The sequence below is a fragment of the Phocoena phocoena genome, chromosome 1, assembly GCF_963924675.1.
Source record: "Phocoena phocoena chromosome 1, mPhoPho1.1, whole genome shotgun sequence".
Classification (NCBI taxonomy): domain Eukaryota; kingdom Metazoa; phylum Chordata; class Mammalia; order Artiodactyla; family Phocoenidae; genus Phocoena; species Phocoena phocoena.
Genome location: NC_089219.1, coordinates 118,019,598 through 118,028,927, shown reverse-complemented (window position 1 = coordinate 118,028,927; position 9,330 = coordinate 118,019,598). Strand labels below are relative to the sequence as shown.

Below are 9,330 nucleotides of genomic sequence, written 5' to 3'. Positions count from 1 at the left end.
AAGCAGTATTACTCATAAGAGCCCAAAGGTGGAAACAACTCAGATGTCCATCAACAGATGAATGGATAAACAAATTGTAATATGTATAATACATACAATGGAATATCATTTGGCTTTGAAAAGGAATCAGGGACTTCCCTGGTTGTCCAGTGGTTAAGACTCCGTGCTCCCAATGCAGGGGGCCCGGGTTCGATCCCTAGATCCCACATGCTGCAACTAAGAGCCTGCGGGCCGCAACTAAAAAATGATCCTGCGTGCCACAACTAAGACCCAGTGCAGCCAAATCAATCAGTCGATCAATGTTAAAAAAAAAAGAAAAGAATGAAATTCTGCTTTCTTCCCCTTGGGGGCCCAGTGTGCAACGGCTGCAAATAGCAGCCTCCTCAGTAGTGTACACAGCCTGTTGCCTGTACGGGTTGCCCTCAGGGACCTTGGAGACAGCCCTTTCCAGTGGACCTTCATGACTGGCATGGTGTCCCCAGTCTAGACTCCAGACGGGTATGCGCAGTGCCTTTGGAAAGCTCCAGGGCACAGTGGCCAGGGTTCACACTGGCCAAGTCACAATGTCCCTCCGCACCAAGCTGCAGAACAAGGATCATGTGATTGAGGCCCTACGTAGGGCCAAGTTCAAGTTCCCTAGCCGCCAAAAGATCCACATCTCCAAGGAGTGGGAATTTACTAAAGTTTAATGCAGACAAATTTGAAAACATGATGGCAGAAAAGTGGCTCATCCTGGATGGCTATGGGGTCAAATACATCCCTCATCACGGCCCCCGGACCAATGGCGGGCCCTGCACTCATGAGAGACTTGGCACTGTCCCCTCCTTACTCACGCCCACCAATAAATCCTACTTTCCTGTCAAAAAAAAGAGTGAAATTCTGACACATGCTACAATGTGCATGAACTTGAAAGAATTATGCTAAGTGAAATAAGCCAGTCACAAAAGGACAAATATTGTATGATGCCACTTATATAAGATACCTAGAATAGACATTTTCATAGAGACAGAAAGTAGAATAGAGATTGCCAGAGCCTGGGAAGAGGGAGGTAATGGGGAGTTACAGTTACTGGGTACAGAGTTTTTGTTTGGGATGATGAAAAATTTCTGGCGATGGGTAATGGTGATGGTTACTTAATACCACTGAATTGTACACTTAACATGATTAAGATAGTAAGTTTTATGTATATTTTGCCACAATGAAAAGAAAAACAATGAGATCATGCATGTAAAGTACTTAGAGTTTTGGGTACATCGTAAACTCTCAGTATTAGTTAGTATTATCAGATGCACATCCAGTCTCTTAGAGACATGTTTTGGGACTATGTTGCATTGTCTGGCCCCCAGGATTTCTCTTCCCAGACCCTGTGTCCAAACCTGTGCATGTCTGTATTACCTGGGTTTGTCTAGCTTGCAAAGCCCTCTTGTTTTTGTTCTCTCACTGAATCCTCATGAGAACGTTCTGAGAGAAGTGTGAGTATGGTTCCCATTGTGCAGATAAGAAAACTAAGGATCAATCAGGGAGGTTATGGGGTTTTTCCAACAGGAGGTAGGCAGAAGCCAGGTCTAGAAGGCAAGCCCTCTACTCCTCCACACCTTCTGTGCATTCCTTCTCTTTAGTCCTTGACTCCCATACCCCACTCCACTGTAAACCTGTCTGCCTGTGGCTCCTTTGATGGGAGGGGGCTTCTGGAAAGAGGCACTCCTGCAAAGCCAAGACCGAAGACTTGGTTTTTTGCCTTCATTATGGCTCCTCAGGGGGAGTGAGGAACTCTGTAAACTGGTAGGGCAATGCCCTCCCTGAAAGGTTTCCAGGGATCCCCCTGCCCTAATGCCCCTCTCGAAGCAATCGCAGTCTCCTTCCCCACACTTCTATCTTGCTTTACTGACCCAGTCCCACGTGACATCCCTGCAAGCCGAGAAGTGAAATGTCTGATACTTCCCCCAACAGAGTGATAGTGTTGTTTTCCCAGCGTTCAGAACATCTCAGGCTGCCTCGACCTCTACCTCTGGTGTTTACAACATAGGAGACCACTTTTCCCCATCCACCACACAGTCTCTTTACAGTCCTTGTGACACCCTGGCCTCTGGGTTTAACCTACACACAAGCACCATTGGGACAATGGACTAGACCCCATTGACAGGCCACCATGCTCTGTCTGCTCGGGAGCCAGAGACTAACACTCTGAACAATTGTGCCTGAATCAGAATTGCCTTCACTATCCTCACAGCCAAGACTCTTCCCCTCAGTGCTCACTCTCTTTCAGTCATTGACTCGTTCATTCATTTCTTCAGGAGCGACGCTACATGCACGCATTTCTTCTCCCTACCCCAGTGACTTGTTGTGAACCAAAATATCACGCACAGCTTGGGTGTGGAAGTGACTTGTCAGGGAAAGCTCATCTGTGCCTGAGAACACTATTGAGACGACCGCCCATGATTCAACGGGGCTCGTGAGTGGTACTCAACATTCCTGAGTAGGTCTGGGTTATACTGTGCTGTTATTTCACACACAGCTAGACTGCTTGGGATGGTTACAAAAAAAGGTTATCCAATCTTTCTCCAGATACTGCTCCTACTGCTGTCTAGGATCATGGATTAAGGAGAGCTCGTGAGATTTCCACCTCCAATGTATCTCCTGAGCTTCATTCTCCTCTGTGGTCATTCACAGCTCTGATATCACCCCCATCCCAGCCATCTTGCCATACTTGCTCCTGGCCATGCTAAGGTCTATGCCCAGGACAGGGACACTTTTAAAGGTTCCAGGAAATAAGAATCTGTGCTGTTCTATCATTTCCCATGTTCCTTATTATTTAGAGCAATTTTAATAAGCTGGAAGAACCTGTCTGGTTTCCATCCAGGCCCCGTTCTCTACAGCAAAGCGGTCTCTGGTGCCCTCAAGGGGCAGAACTGAGCAGTGGCGAACCTCTCCACTGCCGGGACAAAGCCAGCAAGCAGCCTGAGAAATGAACCCTCTGATTCACCTTGACATAGACTATATGTAAGCGAAATTAGTTGTTCTATCATCTGTTCCCATAGCCCTGTTTGGGCACGTTATCTTGTGTTGTATCTTGTTTCATCTCTGACTCTCAAACTATCCAATTCAACAAACATCAATCAAGTGCTTCTATTTGGCAGGCACTGTACTGCCACAAGAGGCTTAAGGAGCTCTGATTCGTCTCTGAACCTCGTACATGGCCAGTGCAGTGCAGCTTGGTAAGTGTTAGATTTGCGTACTGTTTTTTAGGCAGGATGATTAGAGAGACGGATTCCCCATGTCAAGTATGGAATTCTTGGTACCTGGCTTTCTAGTTATGTGTGTTGTTCTTACAAATGTGACCAGTGGGGGCTTGTCCCCTTCTTCACCCCCTTTTGTGGTTGATTGTTGTATGAGTCAGGGTAATTGACTCTAGCTGCTATAACAAATCATCCCAAATCTCAGTAATGTAGCACACAATAAAAGTTTATTCCTCACTCATTCACACTAATGGGAAGTGGATGTTCCTAGTCAAGCAGCTCTTCTGGGCAGCTGTCGTCTAAGATGGTGACTTGAGATCCAGGCTCCTTCTGTCTTGGGTCCACCTTGTCATCTCCATCGGATTCTCTACATGCAGCCAGATGAGGAAGAGAGAGATGAAAGGCCGTGTACCTGGAACTTAACCAGCTCTGCCAGAGATGACACATATCACTTCTGCTCAAGATCTTTTGGAGAAGAATAGTCACGTGGTTCCTGCCACATGCACTAGAAGCAGAGACCTGGGGGCTCTGCTGGACAGCTTCTTGCCAACAGTTACTCTTCATCTTGGAAGTGAGCATGAATTTTTGGGCTAGTCATCCCTGCCAAAACAGCACTTTAGGATAATTAGGCATTAAAGTTATCCTCTGAGAGACAGAGAAATAAAAAGAAGGATTGTTTGACTTATAAGTACTTTATTCTGAAAAATCTAGAAGACAACCTATTCCTGGGAAGATTTGTAAAAAAAAAAAAAGCAATTTTAAACCCAAGGATCCTCTGTAGCCCTCCCAAGATCTCCACAGTTGCTCGTCTGGATCATCACCATTGGAGCTGGAACCAGAGGGTACAAATAGAGAAGAGGGGGAAAGACCCAGGTGCCTTTCAAGGCTGTAAGAGAGCTTGATGGAAAGACAAACTTTTTTGTGTTATCCTCTGGGAAGAAGATTATCTTCTTGTAATGGTTCTGTTTCTTTATATACTTCTAGGCATAACAGGGCATAAAGACAGGTCACAGATAAAAGTGTGCTCGCTGTACCAGAAATTCTGAGCTGAGAAAGACAGATGACTGTATGAAACCTTTGGCACTAAAGGAAGAAACAGTTTGAAGAATCAGCTAGAGATGAAAAGGAAGGCCTGGCCTCCTCTGGGTTCTTTCACTAGCCCAGGAGGAACTGGATTTGAGGCCTCTGGTGTCTACATCTCTTTCTTTAAAACATGAGATCTAAACATCAAAGGGTTTCTGGTCTGAGATGTAGGTTTGGCATAACTTAGAGGTGATGACTTGTCAATGATACATGTTAAATTAACTGGCAATTAGGCTACAGGGAAGAGTGTAATTAAAACTTAGAGATAGTCCTAAGACCTGTGTGAAGACCTGAAACTGTCTGTTTTGGATAAAAATGAATATTATTTCACTGTCCCCTCAAAACATAGTTATAAATATTCCCCAAGTCTCAAATCCTGCCCAACCAGCCCCTTTGTGTGGACCTAGGGGAGAGGGGGCAGGGGAAGGGTCAGTTTGAAGACTGTATGATAAGTTTTGTGGGATGAACCAACTAACTAGTGAGAAGTGAGCACCCTAGAGGTGAGGGGGATCCTACAGTATGCACCCTCTACCTTCCCTGGAGCTACCACAAACGGAGAGAAAGAGGGAGGGACCAAAATAGATACTGATGTCACAGCATCGTCACCCTCAGTGCTGAACCCTGGACCACTGACCTGTAGATCCTGAAATTCTCCCTGAGCAAGTACAAGACTGATCCGAGAACCTGGGGATCGACCTGTAAGTAGGAGTTGGGAATCTGTAGCTATAAAGGGTATAGAGCAGGAACTTAGTAAGCATTACATTATCATCATCAGAGAATGCAGTGTCAAGAGCCCTGTGTGGTTAGTGATGTTTAAACTAAGGTTACTAAACTGTCTTCTAGGACAGTGATGCAAACTTAGCGCACAAAGAATCATCCTGGGAGTGGGGAGGAGAGTGTATTAAAGTGCAAAGTCCCAGGGAGCAAACTAGAAAAGAGGTTTGGGAGGGGACCAGAAGTCCTCATTTTTAAATCAGCACGACCAGGTGATTCTCAAACAGGTACTGAGACATAGCTGAAAACAGCTGCTGGCTAAGAGGCTACAGTGGATTTGACAGAAATAAAAGATGTCTATCACCATCCAAGAAAAATTAAAATATTGTTTTTTCTAAAAGAAAAACATTCTTGGGCTTCCCTGGTGGCGCAGTGGTTGAGAGTCCGCCTGCCAATGCAGGGGACACGGGTTCATGCCCCGGTCCGGGAAGATCCCACATGTCGCGGAGCGGCTGGGCCCATGAGCCATGGCCGCTGAGCCTGCGCGTCCGGAGCCTGTGCTCCGCAACGGGAGAGGCCACAACAGTGAGAGACCTGTGTACCACAAAAAAAAAAAAAAGAAAAACAAAAAGAAAAACATTCTTATTACTTAATATAATCTTATCATAGAGCTTTCAAAAATTGAATACGCATATTTCATTTATTGGCAGTGAACACTTTACATTTTAAAGCAGTGATCTATTTTTTACTTTTTCAAGCTGATTTTGTGTCTTGAGAAAGCTGAATATCAAGTTCATTTAGGTGCAGGAGTCACTGCAGGTGGATGTTTCCAACATGGCAGGGGAATCGTGAGCCTTTTTTGAAACAGGTGGTAGAAGGTCAACCACTGATCCTATAAAACGCAGTTATACAAAATTGTTCTGATTAACTAAAACGTATATGAATTCAAAGGTGGTAGTGATTCTAATTAAATTGGCCTACAATCAACTTTTTAAAATCTCTTGTTTTTAATTTGAAATGTTTCTTTATGCAGGGAGAATAGCATGAAATACTTCAAATGTTAGTTTTTGTAGGAATAATAAAGTTCTACATATAATAGAATAAAATAACAAAAGACTCTCTGAGTTGTAAAAGACCTTGAAAGTAAACTGTTCCAGCCACTCATCTGATGCTTATCAGCCTGTGGGAATGGAAATAATACAGGCCTTGGGAACATGAGACCTGAGTTTGAAATCATCTTTGCCACTTGGACAGTAGCTGTATAATCTTAAACATGTAGCTTAAGTTTTCTAGGCCTCAATTTCCCCATCTGTAAAATGGCATGTTGACCACTACGGTCTCTTTCAGTCCTAGTATTCTGTGATTCTCTTCTACGATTTCACCTTCCTCTTCATGTTTATTCATAATCTGAAGAAGAGATATGAGCTGTTTTTCACTTTGCAAATTATCCTTCAATTTAGAATGAATTAGAACATGTACAAAGATTTTTAAAAAAACTAGACCTAAAATTAAAATTTCCTCAATTAAAATATGAATAAATTAACTCCCAATAAAATCAGAAAGAACATTCTCCAATATGATGCTTAAAGTAGAAGGTGGCAATTACCAAACCAGTGATGCTGCTCCCTGGGTACAGCCTGTATTTGAAGTGGAATTCTTCAACATAGATAAATAGAGCCATCAAGTGGCACAGTTGCTATCGCAAATTATCTCTGGAGACACAAACCCATGCTTTAAGAACCAAAACTCAGCATCTTTTTGATGCGTAATGGGATGTGCCATCCTGATTGAACATTATGTCCCATCAGTAAAGGGGCTTCCTCTCACCTTTCTAAGTGATCTGCACAAGATCCTTTTGCAGACCTTTCTTAAAAGATAACATGGGTATCATCTTAATTTTAAAACTATTATTAATACAAATAAATAATTTTAGTTCAGTGCTTTGCACTTTCAAAACACAGCACATAGTATGAACTCAATAATTGTTTACTACATGAATAATTTAAATTGAATAAAGCACTAGGCACTTGACAAACTGGATCATTGGTACAGTTGAAATAGCACTGGCGTTGGGGTCTTGACCACCTCTCGCTAGCTGCATAATTGTAGGCAATTTACACAACTTCTTTGAGCCTCAACATTCTCATCCGTAAATGAGATGAGAATTCTCTTCCCAAACACTAAGCTTAATGAGAGAATTAAAATAGATAATACCAAAAAAGGGAATCTATGAAAAACTTCAGCTCACATTATTCTTTTTTTTTTTTGCAATTGTGCAGGCTCAGCGGCCATGGCTCACGGGCCCAGCCGCTCCGCGGCATGTGGGATCCTCCCAGACCGGGGCACGAACCCGTGTCCCCTGCATCGGCAGGCGGACTCCCAACCACTGTGCCACCAGGGAAGCCCAGCTCACATTATTCTTATGGTGAATGTCTGTTTTTTTTTTTCTCCTAAAGCTTTATAATCATCAATTCTAATGTGTGGGATTTTCTCCCCTCACACCAAGCAATTCTTGGCCTCTCGCTGAGTGTCCAAAAGTCAACTCAATTCTGACACTAATCTGCCTGGAGATAACAGTAGATTCCACAGGTTAAGGGTTAAGTCCCACAGGACTGCTCCCCAACCCCTACCCCACTTCAGACACCAATCACAAGTCCAGGTTATCACTTGTGCTTCTGACCGGTTGGTGCTTCAAGTTATCACTTGTGCTTCTGACCACACCCCCTCCTTGGGTTTGATTAATTTGCTAGAGCAGCTCACAGAACTCAGAGAAACACTTTACTTACTAGATTACCAGTTCATTATAGAAGGGCATCACTCAGGAACAGCTAATTGGAAGAGATGCATAGGACAAGGTATGGGAACAGAACATAGAGCTTCCATGCTCTCTCTGAAAAGACCACTCCTCTCAAATCTCCACATATTCACCAACCCAGAGGCTCTACAAACCCTATCCTTTTGGGTTTTAACGGAGGCTTCATTACATAACCATGACTAATTAAATAATTGGCCATTGGTGATTGATTCAACCTCCAATCCCCCCCACCCCCATCCCCAGAGGTCAGGAGAGTAGGAGTAAAAGTTCAAAGTCTCTAATCTCATGGTTGGCTCCACTGACAACCAGCCCCATCCTTAGGTAGGGTCCAAAAGTCACCTCATTAATATAACAAAAGACCCCTTTAATGCATTCATCACTTAGGAAATTCCAAGGGTTTTAGGAGTTTGGGGCCAGAAATGGAGATGAAGACCAAATATATCTTTCTTATGATAAATCGCATTATCACACCTCCTAAGACTGGGAACAAGTCTTCTCTCACGTCTATTCAACACCATACTGGAAGTCCTAGAAATAAGGCAAGAGAAAGAAATAAAAGGTATACAGATCGGAAAGGAAGAGATACTGTCTTAATTCTCAGAAATATGATCATCTACATAGAAAGTCCTGAAGAATCTATTTTTAAAAATGAACTACAATTTGTATGGAAACGCAAAAGACCCTGAATAGCCAAAGCAATCTTGAGAAAGAAAAATGGAGCTGGAGGAATCAGGCTCCCGGACTTCAGACTATAATACAAAGCTACACTAATCAAGACAGTATTGACAGTAATCAAGACTAGCACAAAAACAGAAATATAGATCAATGGAACAGGATAGAGAGCCCAGGGGTAAACCCACGCATATATGGTCACCTTATTTTGGATAAAGGAGGCAAGAATATACAATGGAGAAAAGACAGACTCTTCGGGATTTGCTGGTGGCGCAGTGGTTGGGGGTCCAGCTGCCGATTCAGGGGACGCGGGTTCATGCCCCAGTCCGGGAAGATCCCACATGCCCTGGAGCAGCTGGGCCCGTGAGCCATGGCCGCTGGGCCTGCGCATCCGGAGCCTGTGCTCTGCAGTGGGAGAGGGGAGAGGCCACAACAGTGAGAGGCCCGCGTACAGCAAAACAAACAAACAAACAAAAAGACTCTTCAATAAGTGGTGCTGGGAAAACTGGACAGCTACATGTAGAAGAATGAAATTAGAACACTCCCTAACACCATACACAAAAATAAACTCAAAATGGATTAAACACCTAAATGTAAGGCCAGACACTATCAAACTCTTAGAGGAAAACATAGGCAGAACACTCTATGGCATAAATCACAGCAAGATTCTTTTGCATCCACCTCCTAGAGAAATGGAAATAAAAACAAAAATAAACAAATGGGACCCAATGAAACTTCAAAGCTTTTGCACAGCAAAGGAAACCATAAACAAGACGAAAAGACAACCCTCAGAATGGGAGAAAATATTTG

The 9,330-nt window shown here is 43.5% G+C and overlaps 1 non-coding gene across 1 annotated transcript; it reads left to right on the top strand.

The window, feature by feature from the left end:
- The first annotated feature begins 312 nt into the window (after positions 1-312).
- LOC136140792 (small nucleolar RNA SNORA70) lies at positions 313-443 on the top strand. Its single transcript, XR_010657664.1, has one exon. It is a non-coding gene; the product is annotated as a small nucleolar RNA SNORA70 (small nucleolar RNA).
- The last annotated feature ends 8,887 nt before the right edge of the window (positions 444-9,330 follow it).